This window comes from Chroicocephalus ridibundus, chromosome 1 (assembly GCF_963924245.1).
Source record: "Chroicocephalus ridibundus chromosome 1, bChrRid1.1, whole genome shotgun sequence".
NCBI lineage: Eukaryota > Metazoa > Chordata > Aves > Charadriiformes > Laridae > Chroicocephalus > Chroicocephalus ridibundus.
In genome coordinates, this window is record NC_086284.1 from 202,895,794 (window position 1) to 202,913,778 (window position 17,985).

General features: G+C 37.1%; 1 protein-coding gene across 3 annotated transcripts in view; it reads right to left on the minus strand.

Annotated features, from left to right (window-relative positions):
* The window catches only part of TBC1D22A (TBC1 domain family member 22A), a 180,896-nt gene that overhangs the window by 63,577 nt on the left and 99,334 nt on the right, over window positions 1–17,985 (minus strand). The gene's annotated exons all lie outside the window — the stretch shown is intronic.

Below are 17,985 nucleotides of genomic sequence, written 5' to 3' on the forward strand. Positions count from 1 at the left end.
GGCATAGGGAGATCAGAACATGAGGTTAGTAGCAGGACAGATATTGCCTATGGTACTTAAATTGCAATGAGGATAGATCCTTATTGGCAAGTCTGGAGCTTGTGAAGGACAGGTCCTCCTTGTTCTCAACTCCATTATCAACACAACACAATTTTCTAGATTGTGACAAAACTTGAACATTTTCTAGATAAGCCTTACTTTCCATAGTAAAGATAATAAACAATGGACTAGGTTCTGATTTATGGTTGCACAAATACATGATGAATTTTATCCTGCACAATGACACCCACCCCGTGATTCTATCGTGATACAACAATGACAGCAAAACTAGATATATTTGAATTTTTATTAACCAAGCACAAATAGTCTGAAATGACTATAGGAAAAACGCGCACAACTTTCAAATGTTTTCAGCAGATGTTGAAGATGCACTGAGTAACATTAGCTACAGACTAAGAGCCATCTGATGGACTGCAGTGATGTCCATATAATAAGAAAATGCACCATTGGCCTTGATATAGCCCCTACTTAATCCAGGATGATGTGAGATGGACTAAATAGAGTTATCGGAAAGCTCATGTCTGCATTTACGTTAGCAAATAACTTAGGGCAATAGGAGATAAGAAGATCAGAGCAGTTCAGGAAGAGGCTTCTACAGCTACACTAAATGTAGAAAGATTTGCATCTTCACTCTCAATTTAGTCTTGGATTTTACTTCAGACTAGATTTAGCCTTGAGCCTTCAAATACAATGTTCCCACCACTCACGTGGTTCGAAGCTGTCCAAGTCATTGCCTTGACACATGTATGTTCCTGTTAGGGGACATTACATGTTGGAGCCTTTTTTGGTGCATAACTGAAAAAGAGAGTGCCGTTAAATCTCCTCAGAAAGGATTCAACACCAAAAATATCCCATGAACCAAACCAATAGAAGGCAGGGGAGGACAAAAGGGGAATTTGCTTCAGAACTGCACTGCTAATCCAAACCAAAACGCAGAGTTGCATTTGCTGCACGTGCGTGCAGACTTGCAGCTGAATCTTGCTTCCCAAGAGAAGAATTTGGAAAGAAGCGTGTAATAAACACAGAATCCAAACAACCTAGAAGGTGTCAGCATATCAAAATGGGAACTGAAGAATTCATGAGCCGCACGTGCTAATTCACATAAATCAAGGTCACCTCACACAACTGCAGGGATACTGCCTATAAGCATCTACAAGTACACAGCTGCAAAACCAGAAGCACGCCTATTAACACAACATCACTCAAAATAGTTGGAAGTTCTCATTTCCATGGCTGTAAAAATTATGTCTTTTAAAGAACAACTTAATGGTTCTTGACAGAGAAAAGACCTTTAATTTCGGGGGGCAGGGAGAAAAAGATAAAGGCTGCAATCAAGAGGACTTGGAAACAAAGATAGAAAGGTTGGTAAATTGTCAGTGCTGATTAAGACAGTGGAGGAAAAAAAAGCTAGCCAGGGTGAAATTAAAGCATTGGAACCCCTGCAACTGGAATAAAAAGATATCTCAGTAATCAACTAAATACATCTGTACTTTACTACTTTGTTAAAGTGGGCTGAGCTATCTTCAGTGTAATAACATTCAACCATTCAAAACAATAACAACTAAATTCAGCATATAGCACGCTGTAAACAGTGTAGAAAAGGCTATTGTTCAACTTCACGAATTACCAGTTTTGGAGTGTTCAACCGGAGGCACTTAAAAAAAAAAAAAGGTATGATTTTCTAAACTCATTTCATAATCTCTCTTCAAATCAAGTTCCTAAAGGCATTTTTGGCAACCTCTGTCACCATACATGAATGACTGACTTGTGCCACTCACTAGCAACACACAGTTCAGCTTATCTCTGATTGCATGAACTCTAAATTCAGTATTTCTCAAACACCACGGTTAACATGAACTGAGAAAGCTATATAAAGAACACTATTCTTTCTTACAATAAACTTCTTTAATAAATAGAAATAAAGTCCTATTTTTTCCTCTCTCTACTGTGGAAAAATACAGTTCCAGCATTTAACCCAAGTACCTACAGCTTGAATTGAAATTTATCTTCCTTCAATTACCACCACAGTCGTGCCTTTCAAAAACTGCAATAGCAGATGTTGTGTCACTGTCTCCACAAGATATGTTTCCCACAACAGCTATTCTCATTTTATTTGTAAACTCTTTCATTGTTTACAAAGTCATGACAGTATGACAGCACAGTAATGACGCTCAGGTTGTGATTTAGACATTATACTTAGTCTTCAGTGAGTGCTTTAGAGAGATTTATTTTAACTTCATTGAAAGATATTACTACCCTATGGAACATTGCTGAAGAAAATTGAGTAACCTGAAATGAATCTTACCCACTGACTCCCTTGTGCAAGTTTGTTAACTGCTTTATTAAACACACAGTGAAAATGGATTAAGGTGTAGCCAAAAAAGTTGAATAGAGACATGAATGTTCTTTCATAGGCATATCACAGAATCACAGAATGGTAGGGGTTGGAAGGGACCTCTGGAGATCATCTAGTCCAACCCCCCCTGCCAGAGCAGGGTCACCTAGAGCAGGTTGCACAGGAACGCGTCCAGGCGGGTTTTGAATGTCTCCAGAGATGGAGACTCCACCACCTCTCTGGTGGAGAGACCTGCACTCTAGGGTGTAGGGGTACACTGCAGGGGTAGGGCTACACTGTAGGGTATAGCACCCCACACTTGCCCTTGTTGAATTTCATAATGTTTCTCGAGTACATGAACAGACTAGTCAAAATTTAAAAAAAATAAAAATTAAGAGATAGTAGTATGAAATCAATTCATAAATTCAAAATGTGCAGGTATAACAACTGATTTGTACACTTAATCGGAATAACCGCTACAATAAGCTAATATTTCACAAACTGTGCTTTCTAGTGCACTTTCTACACTCTGTTCAGGGATCTGAGTAATCAGAAGGACAACTTACTTTCTGAACCAGTGTCAAACTGAAGATTCCTATGCTGAAGTTTTTTGTAGTTTTGAAACAAATCTTAACAGCTAAAGGCAGTAAAGATTTAATGGAACACTGCTTACTAATGACAGTCTAGAATTAGTTTGAAATTTGAATTAATTTGAAAACCACTGTCCAAAACTGATGCTACGTTAGGCATCACTTCAGAATCTCTTCATATTCACCTGCATACTGCAGCATACGTAGTATTACTTCACTTTCACACTACAAAAATATTAATCCCGATTAAGCACAGAAGAGCCAAAGGTTAGTACAGGTTCATATACACTTTGAAATAGTTGGAGTTTTTTGATCAGTAATTCCTGAACTACTGCTGGGAGAAGAAAACCTAAATTGGGATAACCACAAGAACACTTACAGAGAAAAACTGCAAGAAAATGAAGGAACTGAATGATGGAAGATCTGAGTAGTGGCAGAAAAAGCAAATTACATATTCTATCTGATTTAGAGAGATTCATATTATTCATATTAAACAAAAAGTTCAAAACAAGAATAAGAATTGGGCTTTTTGAAATTCTGTGAGGGGAAAGTACAGTACAGATAGTCCGGAAAATGTAAGGGAAAAATATGTTGAACAAAAAAAAAACTATGCAGGATCTACAACAAAAAGTTACAAAATAAGAGAACCAAGAGCTTTCAGGAGGAAAAAGAACTATTCTTGGTATCAGTAATTGTCATCAGCTCTCTAGGGAGAACTGTCATACAGATGGTCGGAAATGCACATCTTAACTGAGGGAGTCAGGTCAGGGGTGAAAAAAAGAAAAGTCGATATGCAAATCATCAGCATAAGCTGACAGTGAAGTTGTATGAAAGCCTCAGATCACTCATGACTGGGATGGAAAAAGTAAAAAAGGACCAAGAAGCCCTGTGAGACTGGAAGAAAGGGCAGAATAGCTCTCAAAATAGACAGTCAAGGGCAATGCAAGTGGCAGGGCAAAGCACAAGACTGTCGTGTATCAGGGAAACAAGAAAGGCCGGAATATTAAGGAAGAAGTGACCACTACTAGGAGCTAAGGCACTGGAGAGACAAAAGGAGATAAGGTTCTTAATATTTCATGTAGTTCTAATGATGTTGTGCATTCCAGAAACAAACAGTAATTATACCGATTTCATAATCCCCCTACAAGTATCTATGCTACTACAAAGTTATTTTTACTGGATTTTACTGGATTTGCTGAATAGTAGTTTGTCCTTTCTTTCCCTGCCAAGGTTGTGTGTGAATTTAGGTACTACATCTTGCACAGTGGAAAAGAGTTAAAAATTATTTTGAAAGCTTAATAGATTTTCTGTGCAGGCTGCTGAAAAGCTTTGTCACTAAAATACTCTGCTTTGAAGCAGATCAGGTTAATCCACACACTTCCACCTACTAATCTTCAGTGCAGTGAATGTTCTGCAGTACATAGATGAATTTTGTCATGAATACGTACTAATTATTTTACATATGGTACTGAGCCTGCCCTGTTTTGTAAAGTGGTATCAACTGCAGATTTCTGAACTTCAAGTCTATTTGATGGTAAATTATTTTCTTTCTTACCTGGATGGAGTTTCTACTATTCAGAAATCTATTATGCACAATAATATAAACCATATATACAGTATTATTTCCGATTTTTTTGTTTATTTACAGAAGTAACAAAATGCTTGCATTTTTATTCAACTGTTCATCTTACATCTATAAACACTTCTGATTTGTTTTTAGAATTTTTATTGTTCAAAGTTGGAAATATCACGCATACGCACATTAAGGTAAACTATATCAACTACGTGTCAGTTATGGATGCTTGAATAAATTTGAAACAAGGAAGCAGAGAACTGTACAACACGTAAAGATTATTTTCCATTTGTTCACGTTTTAACAACAATAAGATATCAGAAACAAAAGGGGAAAAAAATCAAATGCCGGCCACGGTTTAATTGTTAGTGTTCACTTGAACACTAATAATCAGCGTAACTAACAACGGGAGCTTGAGAAAAGAGAACTAATTAGATTCCAGTTTTAAAAGACTAAACTAAACAACCTGAACTTGTAGCATAGTCTCTTTGGCACATAAGTGAAGCTCAGTGAGGAAGGGCTCTGCGGGAAGAGGAGCAGCTCTATGCTGTGCTGCAGGGGTGCCCTGCAGAGTTCCAGCTTCTTCCCCTGGGAATCGTGAATTAAACACTGACTCCGCATCCCTGCTCACAACCTACACAAGAGAGTCCCTGCATCCATGACACAAACACAAGCATAAACAGAATGCAATAGTATTGTGTCCACCAACTCTCACGTTTAAAGGATATTAGGGATGTGCGAAGAAAACCCTGAATGAGTACGCTCAAAGAACGTTCAGATAAGAAAGCCTGTAGTGGAGTGTTTCCCTTGTTTCTTTCTTTTTTTTCCTTTTTCCTTTTATTATTTTTAAATAGTACCTAAAGGCAGAAAAGGAGAAACGCGCAAGCATAACTCACACTGAATCAATTTTAACTCAACACCCTGCAAAGACAGTGGCAATTATTTTGTTCTATTGCATAAAACGATGCTTACAATGGGTTTGAAATTTTTTTTCAAAGTGCTTAAGATCTAATAATAACAATCTATTTTTAAAGTAGTGAAGAAAGCCTACTCTCGTAGTCTAAGCGAAATCCATGCGGTTGTAAAAACCACGCAGCTGACAGCACTCAATAGCCTGGATCTGTGCTTCACGCATCGCATCGTCAAAGGTACTCTTCATTAACAGCGAACCAGTTTGTCATGAACAAATGCCCTGAAGACAAACTTCCAGCCATCTATTACTACAGCCGGCATCTGGCTTACAGAATTTTCATTGCGTATAGCTAAAATCAAGAAGTCTCTTCGACTTTCACATACTAGTTTTAGATTGCTCTATTGGCAGTTATAAAATGAAATTTAATAACTGAAAATAAACAGGAAGTTACGTAGACATTGGAACAATTTTGTTGAGATAAACCAGGAATAACTGAACTAAAACCGGCTACAACATTTAACAATACCGAACATTTAACAATACTGTGTGTGGAGAATGACCTACTTTTCAAAAACACTGATATTACTGATGTTACATCTGGATTACGTGAATCTGTGTGACTCAGACTATGAAAATAATGGAATTAAATTCCGATAGTGTCATATCCAGTAGTGATACTTCAGGAGGTGATCAGTCAGAGACTTAAGTTAGGTCTAAGCAAACTGAGAGAATATCTATTCAATCAACAGAAACTGTGGAGTACCATTTTCAGAGAACATACATTCAACAGCAGCTGAAACAATAGTCAAAAGAGATTAAAATCCGACATATTTAACTAACCTAGCCTACTTTACTGAATATCTGGGATAGTAATAAAAACCTTCAGTAAAGCAAAAGAGCACAAGGCATTTTGAACAAGATTTTATTTCTTTCTTAAGCCACGTATATTTCCCCCTTTATCCATGCCACTTTATTAACAAAATATCCAGAGCAGAAAATCAGTTAATCTAGAAACTGCTGGCCTATTCACATAAGTAGCACTAACAAAGGAGTTTCCTCATTGAGGAACCATTAACACTTCTTTTAGAGGAATAGGAAAATAAATTTGTAAGTAGAACCACATGATGACTTTAAGGAATACCTACAATAATTTATTTGCTATGTAATGGGAAGTCATTTAATGCCACGTTGAACTCAATAAAATGTCTTGTATTTGAATGGTACTTGATAATACTTCACCTCTACACAGGCATCCTTGCTCTGACAATTAGCTATTGTGTCTATTACATGAGACAGATGGGCTGAATGGTTTTGCTCGTATCTCCACATGAAGAGAAGACATGGCTATGCAAAATCCCCCCCAAAAATCCAGACTTCCTGTAAAAGGAAAAGGGAACTAATCCATGTATAAAGACAGCTTTATGAAAAACTTCACAACATGGAGTTCCACAGCTGCTTTAGGACAACATAAGCATAGGCTGCTGCTGAAAAGGCAATTGCACCTAGCTCACCGCCTTGCACGTACTTATGTGATTTCATTTATGCCAACATAAAGGGTTATGTAGTCATGTAAAGAGCCAGATCATTAAACTCATCTAGGTGAAAAATCACCCAACAGACAGAAGTTATATCATCTCAAAGCAACAGTGAAATCACGGTGAAGATGGACAGTTCAGTGTGCCAGGAAGCCTCTGACAGCTCACTCATCTGAAAGATGTTCACCTTTGCCATTCTAGATGATTCAGCTCATTATGGGGCAGAAAAGCACGGGATCGGTGTGAGGAAATAATGGACAATGGCATACGTGGAAGCAAAGGCAGAAGTAAGTGTTAGTGTGTCAAGTAGCAAATGTGGACACGTGTCTTCCAATCAATTGCAAGAAAACTCTTTTTTGAAAAGCATGTGATAAATTCTGTTCCTGACTTCCCAATCTGCATAGGCAAAACAGATATGAAGCAGATATTCTTAACGCATCCTCATTTAAATTATGTCTAATATAAATCACTGAATCATTTAAGTTGGAAAGAACCTCCTGAGATTATCCAATATCATCCAGTCTAATCAACCTGCTAAAGCAGGGTCACCTAGACTGGGTTGTCTAGGACCATATCCAGATGGCTTCTGAATATCTCCAAGGATGGAAACCTCATAAATTAGGCAACCTATGCCAGTGTTTGATGACTCTCACAGGATGGAAAAGTGTTCTTGTGTTAAGACAGAATACCATGTGTTTCAATTTGTGCCCATTACCTCTTGTCCTGTCACTGGTCACTGCTGAGAACTTTTAGAAATATAAATATAAATGAGAGACTAAGGGAATATATGGGGACTGCAGACACTTTTAAAACTACCTTTGAAATTACGTAAAAATGTTATGGAAGTCTGGTGTGTACAGAATCTAAAAGATGCACAAAATTAAAGAGCATATGGATGCGAGAAAGGCAATTTTCATTTCTCTCCTTCTATAGCAACATGATTCTCTTTCAGACTTTGGTCTTTAAGAACAATATTAATTTTATTAAAGCCTTCTTCCAGAAACACTGACTACTTTAAGGTAGCTAGAAGGAAGCCAAACTGTTTTCTAGACTGTATCTAACATTCTATTATCATCCTATAGAGTCATGCATCAAGATCCTGATCAATAAAGCACTTTGGAGTACATGCTTAATTAACTAAATTCATGAGTTGTTCTATTGAAGTCAATGAGATTACTCACATTCTTTAAGTTAAGAGAAAGTACTTTATCTCATCCTCTCTGCATTCACAATCAAATTCCATTTAGCCACAGGAAAATTACCATCTATTTCAATAGTTCTGGAAGCTGCCTTAAGAACTTGAACCTAGAAAAACCTACAGGCTTCTGTGTGCACATCACTGAGTTTTGATTTTGTATTGTTTTTTGCACGTCTAAATACCTTCCTCATAAAATAGCACGGCTACACATCTTTTTCCTTCTTTTATTTTCCACATTGACTCTTCCCTGATATCAATGAAAGCTACCACAGAAAAATGGACAAATATTGGCAATACACAAATGTATTTGCAATACACACTTACTTACATTAAAAACAGTTGATCTAGTGGCCCAGAATTTCACATGATAAAAAGGTCCCTTTGAATATTATGAAAGGAATTTTAACTCACTTTTTGCAGAAATTCAGAGAGCTTCCATTTTGAAATTAAAATTTCTAAATTTACTTGTCTGCAAGCACACTGCGTATTCTATGATTCTATCATGGAAGCTTAAATACACACACAAAAACTTACAGTAAAACACCAATATTTTTGCATTTATATCTCAAACCGAACCCCACCTCTGCTGTTCACAGTCACCCCACAGGTAGGAAGGCCACATATTAGTAACCTCGGAGTTTCAGATCTGACAGACCTCTAAACCCAGAAATTCCCATGTACTGGTGAGTAATATGCAAATCCATTTAAAGGTATGCATTTGTTCTTCATGATAACTTCAACTTTTATGGGGAGTCATATTTAAGCATCTCATACAAGCAGCTACTGCCAGTTTTATAATTGCTACTGTAAGTGCATATTTCTTGGAGTTAAGGTAAACACCCCTATACAGGCCTTTACTCCCAAGAAGTAACCTGACACACATCTCTCATGGTCCCCAGTCTGCTCGGCTGTACCACAGGATTCGAGCAGAGATACAGAAAGCGCCGTGATTGATTCTTCCTGCAAGGCCAAGACAGAATGTGAAAATAAAGACAGGGCTAAGCAGATGAGATGTATTAAATGATATGGCTAAGATCCCAACCAGGAGAAGTAAAGGGCTGGCAAAGGTAGAAAGCTGATTTTATTTGATGGAGGGAGGAAGTTAACTTTTTTTTTTAAAATCCTTGATGAGGCAAAACATAAGAGACAAGATGGGGGAGGGTGAGGATATACAACTGCAGATCACAGGGATCTGAATCTGCATACTGCTCCGTGCAAGACTCTGGTCCAGCTCAAAATAAGGACCCACTTAGTCTGCTTTCACTGGGAATTTGAGAACCCTGTCTCTCAGTAAGAAACTGCAAAATAAATAGGAATAACTAACAAACTAGACCTGGATGATCAACAAAAGAGTATCAATCATATATATATACACATATCATTATAATTCTACAAATAGCATTTGGCTTTCTTCTTTTCTAGGAGAAAACCTGAGAGCTTATACAAATGTGAATGAGTGTATTTTAAGGTCACATTGAAAAGTTGAATTATTGTTTCAGCATCTTGTTTTTTCTCCATTGTGCACATAATCCTTATGCATGTTAAAGACTGAACATGAAGTTATATATACAGTTCAAGATAAAGCAGTCCAGTTCCTTTCTTTACTAACACTCTTACCTTCTTTTCTTTGAGTTTTATGTTATTTCAGATTGTGGTTAGCACAAGATAAAGAATAAGAGGTCACTGACTTCAGTGCTATACCACTGAATTATAATTGCCTGACACAATAAAGTCCTAATGAGCACAACTCTTGTCAATAGGAGGTTGCCTTGGCAACAAAGTTATCCCAGACGATAACTATCCACGTGGTAGAAGGTGATGACAGTCAGTTGCCCGACAAAGATTCAAAAAGTATAAAAACTTTTCAATTGCTTAAGTTGAAGAGAAGCTTTATGTATCAGGAGTCTACTGACATAAGGGAAAATATTGCCTTGCTGAACACAACAGGATCTAGAAACTTCTAAAGAAATGCACAGTTAGAATAAGGATATTTTGTTTAAACAGGAACATGTTTAGATTGCCAGTCTTGCAAGTAAAAGTCCTTCTCTCATGTGTTCACATCCTCCTGTTGTGTCCAAGAACTAAATTTGATTTAAATCCTACTTTTAGATTTACTTTGAAAGAAAACAACATGAAAAGGTGTTCTTGAATTATGGTGAAAGTGGGCGAGATGAAGGCTGGGTTCAGTAGACAGCAGGACAGTGAATTCCAATTCTCAGGTACGAAGCTAAAAAAAAAAAAAATCCCCAAGAGAAAACAAGAGGTGGCAGAATCAAAGGGAGAGGCACAACCTGAGTACAGGCTCCAGAGGCCACTGACAGTTTTGAATTCAGGAGCCAGTTTCTCTGACAGTATATGGCAGGTGGACAAGAAGAATCACTACCAAGTCACACAGTACTTTTACCTTAATTTCCTAAGAAAATTAAACTCTCACATTCACATTTTATGTCAGGGTAGGAAAGGTTATATCCCACTACGTCTATCTCCCCTATTCCAGAAGCATTTAACCCACTGGCCAGTTTCAATCAAATTGACAAATGCCTAGAAATCTTAAAGACACGATCCTACCCATATATTAGTAATTGGATATTAAATATTCAGATGTCCAGACACTTTTAACAAGGTCACTGAGCAAGACTGTAAAATTAAATTCCTGTCGAACAAGAGAGAAAGCATTCATGAATTAAAAGGACAAAAATAACAGAATAGGATCTGTGTTGCTCACTAAATTACTAAGCGGTCTTGAAAAAGACATGCAAAATTATTTAGGATAGCTTTTACTGGTAAAAAACAAAGCTGGTTGCATAAAGTTGCAGAGAGCTGTCATGTCACTGAATAATAAAATGGCAAGTGAAATTCAGTCTGGATATACACACAGAGGGAAAAACACTGCAAAGCAGACATACCTGATGTTGTCCTTGACATTAACCACTAAGACAGACAAGTTGGACTAACTGTGAACAGATACCTGAAAGCACTCACATTCAACAGGAGAAAAGCCATGAGAAACTATAAATACAGAAATAAAAAAAAAAGAAATAGAAAACAAATTAAGCTCATTCTAAGGATTTATGGCATGCTCATCTCTTGAAGAAGTTTCGATTTAGTATATGATAGAAATAAAATTTATAGTAAAACCATAAAGGCTGCAGAGAAGACAGACAAGCACAAAAGTACCTGAAATGGCTTCTGTAAGTACAGATATTTTCAGCTTGGAAAAAGGGTGATTGCATACAGAGATAGAAAACAGTTTTGAAACAAGTGATGGGGAAAAAGTGAATAAAGAATGATTTGACACAATTTTTCATAATCAACGAAATACATGGAAGTGTATTCAAAAGAATCTTTTGTTAAATCAAAGGAGAATTTCTTTTCAGGCTGCAAAAAGAAATTCAAAAAAATCACTGCCACAGGATATTTTAAACAGTATATTTTAAAACAATTAGATACATATTTAATAATAATCAATAGGCATTTTTTAAAAATACCATATAACAGAGATATAAAATAAAGCTTCTGAGTAGTAGAAGATGGAAGGGTATATACCTTCCCCACTCTTTTGCTCTCACTCTAAATGTTTGTTGTCGTCCATTTAACCTAACCTGGTTCAATGACCTTAATGGTCCAAACCATGCTTTGTACAAAAAACCAAAAAAGACCAGACCGCTGGGACAGTGAGAAGTCTTATGCTCCTGCTGAAGAAAAGGATGAGAACAATTGTCTACTTAATATCACGGACTCAATATGGAAAAGAGATGTTAGAACTGCCATAAAAAGGAAAATATTCATGACCATGAAAAATTAAATCTGCTTTCAGTAGATGTATTTTGAGTCTCTTTTCTCAGGTGGCTTAAGGCTTTGATAGAGACCAGAGTAGTAATAATATCTTTCTTGTATAGATTCTCTGGTGTCTTTTGAGAAATGCACTCCTGTTTCAACTTTAATTGATTTTATTTTTTTTTAAATAAATACTAATCACAAGACAACTCTACTGAAAAACAGACTTAAATCATTCTCACGTTCAGGGAATCAAAATCTCTGATTGAGTCTATGTAAGAAAATGGAAACACAGGAAAAAATATAACTGCATTTTTGAACATTTCTTAAATTTCAATGTTTGATAGCCAGACAAATAACATTATTACATATAACTTTTTTCCCACCTCTTTTTTGATTTGTTTTGGTTTGTTTTTTTTTTGGCAGGAGGTGGTGGTGTTACAATTTCTGTGACCAAACTTTTATTTTAACATGCCCCTGGAGTTAGACCTCTACTTTTCCATTTAGATAAAGAGAAAACCTGTGCTACTGCAGCTTTTCATGAGCTTCAAGAGATTTTGGGCTCCTCAGCACTTCTGCAAAATCATGCCAATGTTGTTTCTTAAAATCTAACAGCAGATGTCTACTTTTAAACAAAATCCCCTTGATCAAGAACTAGTAACGAGATACATAAATGATACCAATAAACAAATGGGAAACAAAGATGTTTGTTACCATACTGGGCAATAGAGTATATGACGGCCAACATGAGATACATGACAATAAAAATTGAACGCTAAGTCAAAGAGAGGGAATATAAACTCCATCCCTCCTTAAAGAAGGAAAGGATACAAATGGTTGGCCAAGTACATATGATAATACTTGGTCTAATGAAAACAGACTTACATCCAGAAAAATTAAATAATGTTTATTTTGAGCAAAGGAAGCATCAGCCTCCTGGATGAAGAAGACACATTAATTTTCAAGGAGGAAAAAAACACACCTGGACCCACCTGCAGGACTTCAGGAAGAGACGCATAAGCCAATTGGTTCCACTGGCAATGGCTGCTCTCTACTGATGTTTGTCTAATGGATGCAACCTGAGAAACGTACTATCTACCAAGAAATAAAATCTTACGAAAAGACGGCAAATAAGCTGGAAAAGGACAAGCAATCATTCTGATTTAACACTAGAGTTTAAAACACAGCTTCTGCTCTCTCATCCGCTCTCCGTTGCATTGGCTGTGGCACTCATCAGCCCCCTCATCGAGCTAATCTGCAGAAAACTAAGAGATACTGCCAAGGAGTAGGAGGTAACAGGAACTAGGAGAAAAACCTATTTCAGCAGTGAGACAGTAAATCAACTTACCAATGTTGTCAAATTCTATCAGTGTTATTATTTGCCTTTTCCTATACCTTCTGTAAAACTTTGTAACTATTTTGCATTTTACATGGTAGGATTATATGCTTTAATTTGCATTTCTTTTCCATAGTAAGCCTCAGGGTATCTTGGTAACACTAAAGTTTTCCTCACACAAGAACAGGGTAAAGCTGTAAAGTAGGACACCAGGGCACTGCAAACAGAGCCTGTCTCACCTGCCTGTTTTGCAGTGCGTATCCTGTGAGTCTGAGCACATCACTCACTGCCACTCCATCAGCCTACTGGTGCGCCGGCATACAGCAGTCAGGCAAGTGGTACTAAACAAAAAAGCTTCCTGGCAGGACTAAATATTAGGTTGTACGCTTGAACTCTAAACATTCACACAGCACTTACCACCACGTATTTAAAATTGAAAACTAATATACATAGCTGCTACAATTGTGGGGTTTTTTTACTGAGCAAGTTTTTAGCTATGGAGCTTGTGTCAGTGTCTCTTCTGCCAATTACGTACTACTACAGAGTTACTTACACAGAGAAATCACCGCACAAAAGGCAGCACAAAAAGGTAATTCATGTAAGAACATCAGATCAGAAGGAAAACACCGTAATGAAAAATACATGCACTCCATTCTACGTGAAAAGTAAATAAAATGAAGTACTTTTATGCCAACAAAAATTCTTAGGCTATTTAAAACACCAGTCAGTATAACACCATGTTATCTTGTATCAGGATGATTTGATGGCATTGTTAAAGACTTCCTTCCGGCTCCAAACTGTCCAGAAAACAAGTGTAGTTTTGAACTCAATATTTAAGGATTTTAAAAATACCGATAGTTAAAATTAAACACTGTTCTGCCCTAAGCGTTGGTGTACAACCGCTGACTTTCAAGACATGTTGCCATTTCTAGTCAAGGATGAAGAGTTTAGAATGGATGCAACGTAACGGCATTGCTTTCTCCCCCCACCCAACAGAGAAATACGCAGCTACAAAAACACAGCGGATCTTAAAACTGCCTCAAGGACAACACACATTTTAAGAAATAAAATAAAGCAAAATAAAAACTTGATGCAAACTTCAGTAAAGTGTCTTAAATTGAAGCAAGGATACTTTCTGAGGTTTTGATGGTAAACATTTACAATATTTATCTAGAGTAGAACAGCACAAACACCAAGCATGGAGATACCCCCAGCGTTTCTAATACAGGATGTTGAATCATTTAAGTCAGAGTTAGAAGCCGACAGAAGTCAGTTTCAAATACACAAAGCAATCTTTAAATTACTGTCAAAATACCCCTCTGGCAAGGAACAAATATAAAACTAACTTGCCTTTCGTAAGTCCATAGAAATATGTTAAACACATATATCCTGACTAATTCAGCCATCACGCTATCTCATTTTACCAATCCTTTATGCCAAAAAATATGACAAAATGTAAAACAAAAAGGCAAGAGAGAATAAAAAGATAAAACAGAGGTCTTATGTTATACTATTTTGGTTTGTGGAATCTTTTCCACTTGACAAAGTCTATGAACATTCATATTAATCAGTTCTACAGATTTAAGATTTGAGTACCTTGGGCGTAACAACAACCAATTTCTATTTTGAAAGAATTTACACAGTATTTTCAGCATAAATATTAAAAAACCCACAAAAACCACAACAAAAAAACAACAATAGCAAAGGCCAAATAAGTGAAAAAGTGGAATAATCCACTCCCATTAAAATACAATTGAGGTTAAAGAATAAACCAAACTAAATATTTATGGCTAAGAAGCTCTCACAACATAACCTTTGTAAGCAAGATGCACAATGTCGTTAATTTTTCTACTTTACAAAGTTCTGCTATGGAAGACACTGATATATTTCAGTGGATTTCATAGATACAGTTACAGAATACCAGAGTATTTACTGAAGTGAGGATTTGGGAATCTTTCCAAATTTCTCTTCCTCTCAACTTTAACTAGCTCAGGTACAGGTATTTTGGATTATATGCTCATTGATTTACTTCACAGAGCCTAACAAATGACTGATGAATCCCAAATTAAACTAGACAGAAAATATGACACCAGCCAGAGCACCTTTGCTACCGTACATACCGAGACAGAGATGGACACCATTTAAGCGTGCAATCCTATTCTCACCGAAGTCAATGGAAGAAGTGCAACAAATTTTGAGAGACCGAATGCAATTCTAACAGCTCCTGACAACAGCTACCTATTGCGCTAGGAAATACATAACAGCAGACTATTTAAGTGTGCTGTCATTGCCCTGAAAATCCCCTGTTGCAGTTCATCAGAAAATGGGGCCTGCTCCGAGAATGACCAATATGGAATTTAAGCTGGAGACAGCACAATATTTATCTTTCCACTGCAAACAGAGGAAAATGTGTAGCTCAGCGAGACAAGGTATTATTTCAGCTTTGATGGGGAGAGGGGAAGAAAAAAGAGACAAAACGCTTGTTTCTCTGAAAACATCAGCAGCAGGATCCTCTCTTTCAAGAGAAGCCGCTGTTCTCTAACCCTTGGGAGGGGAGGGAAGCCATCCACCATCAACCTGGATTTCTGCGGGAGACAGGGGAGCTAGAACACACTCCTGGTGCAGACATGAAAGCAGCTGACAGTTCCCCCTATCTTCCCATTCCTTCCACATGAAGGAATCCGACTGTCCCACCTATCCTGACCCTCCTTCTGGCACTGCACCCATGCCCTCTGCAAATCGTGCTGCGCACTGGCACTAGAGCCGCCTCTAAGCAGTGCCTTGCAAAATGCCCCATCCCTTCCTGAGAGCCATACGACAGGTAGAGGCTGAGCAAAAGCCCTCACATCAGCAGTGTAGGAATGCCTGTAGTCCATGCTGTGGCTAATACTACATTGCAACGTGGTTAGTTCATCTTCCCTCTGAACTTATGCTGCAGTTAAAGGCATTTCTGTTTACAGTAGTTTAAGAAAATCAGGACGAAAAAGTCAATACATGCACATCCCGAGTAGCCGCTAAAATAGCAGAAGGAATAGGTGTGGAAATTTAAGGAAAATCCCCATGTTTTCTTACTTTCCTGCTTTAGGATAGATGAAGTAGCAAAAGCAAGCCATCATCGGTCTTTGAGTACAGTGAGAAAAGCAGTTAAGGATCTATCCAGGCCCTTACAATTATTAGCAGGATTGGTCCTTCCATCTGTATCTGGAAAGCTAAATTTCTTTCAAAAATAAGATCCTCTATTATATTTTTGCCTTTACTAATTTTACATCTGTCTTTCAAATCCAACATCACAGGTCCATCCATAGCTAGACCCTCTGAAAAACTCCTTTACCAATGTATCTCTAAATGACATTTTGGCCTGCAGCAAGTTTTACAGTTAATATGAATTGGAAGATAAAACTAACTGAACAAATTCCACCCCTAAAGTGGGTTTTCCATTTGGAAAGCATCACTGCTAATACAGTTGTAAATGACAAAGTTAGAAATCATATGCAATGGAATGGCTTGTTGACAAGTTATTTGTGTAAAAATCTATAATGTTACTGCTTAACACTTTAGCAAAAACTTTGCACAAACTTTACCAGCTCTCGTAGGTTCACTGCATTTATTGTCTATATTATCAGGTTGATAAATCCATATTATAGGTTGATAATAAATTTGGTACAAGCACAACTGAAATCTGATTAGCAACCTGTAGAATTGCTTGAGGTTGCTTCAGAAAAGGGCTGGCCATATAGGTGACTGTCTACATTAAGATACTCTCACTGGCTTTAAATACACCATTCACCAACCCAGGAACAGTCTGCTAAATAACAAAACCTAGAAAACAGCACAGACCTGCTGCACCTGCCACGTCAAAACACAGAATTACTCCTTAAGCATGTTTAATACACAAAAATAACCCCAATTAAGTATGAGAATCCCATTTAGGTATGAGAAACATTCATTTAAAAGATACACTTGGAAATCCCATGTAAATACATAAGTATTAAGCTTTTAAATATTATCGAGAACTACTGTAATGCAACAGAATTTGCTCAAAATCGGAATTAAATAATCAGAGCCACTTATTATGAATAAAGACCCTTTCCGCGTGGCAAGTTAGTGTGAGAAATAACCACACACTTGGTTGTCAAAAGAAATTTCTCAACATTTTCATAGAATCATAGCTCACAGATGAGCTGAAAGTGAAGTCTGGGCAAAAACTGCTACTCCTGGGACACGTATGGGTGGTTAGGTGAATTAAGGAAGAGCTTTTACATCATTTTAGCACATTGATGACACTAATCAAATACCAAATGCAGTGCTAGAGTTAGCATGGTAAAAAACCTTCAGGAGTTAGAAATGCTGCAGCAATAGCAACAAAAATTATTCAAAATGAGAGAAATTAGCTACAGTAAAACATTTAAATAGCTCAATCTTTCAGCTTATCAGAAACATCTTACAAAGATAAATATTTTCCACTGGAAGAAAATGCCAGGTAATAACAGATATTGAAATGAATAATGAGACAAGAGGGAGATAAAAGGACCCCAGATGGAAGCAATAGCCAAATTCTATTCTGAAATTTGTTGAAGATGAACAACCAAATAAAACCTGCAAGGATACCACCTCTTAGGACAGATTAATGGTAGAAGTGATAGATCCCTCATTTCCTAACATTTTCTT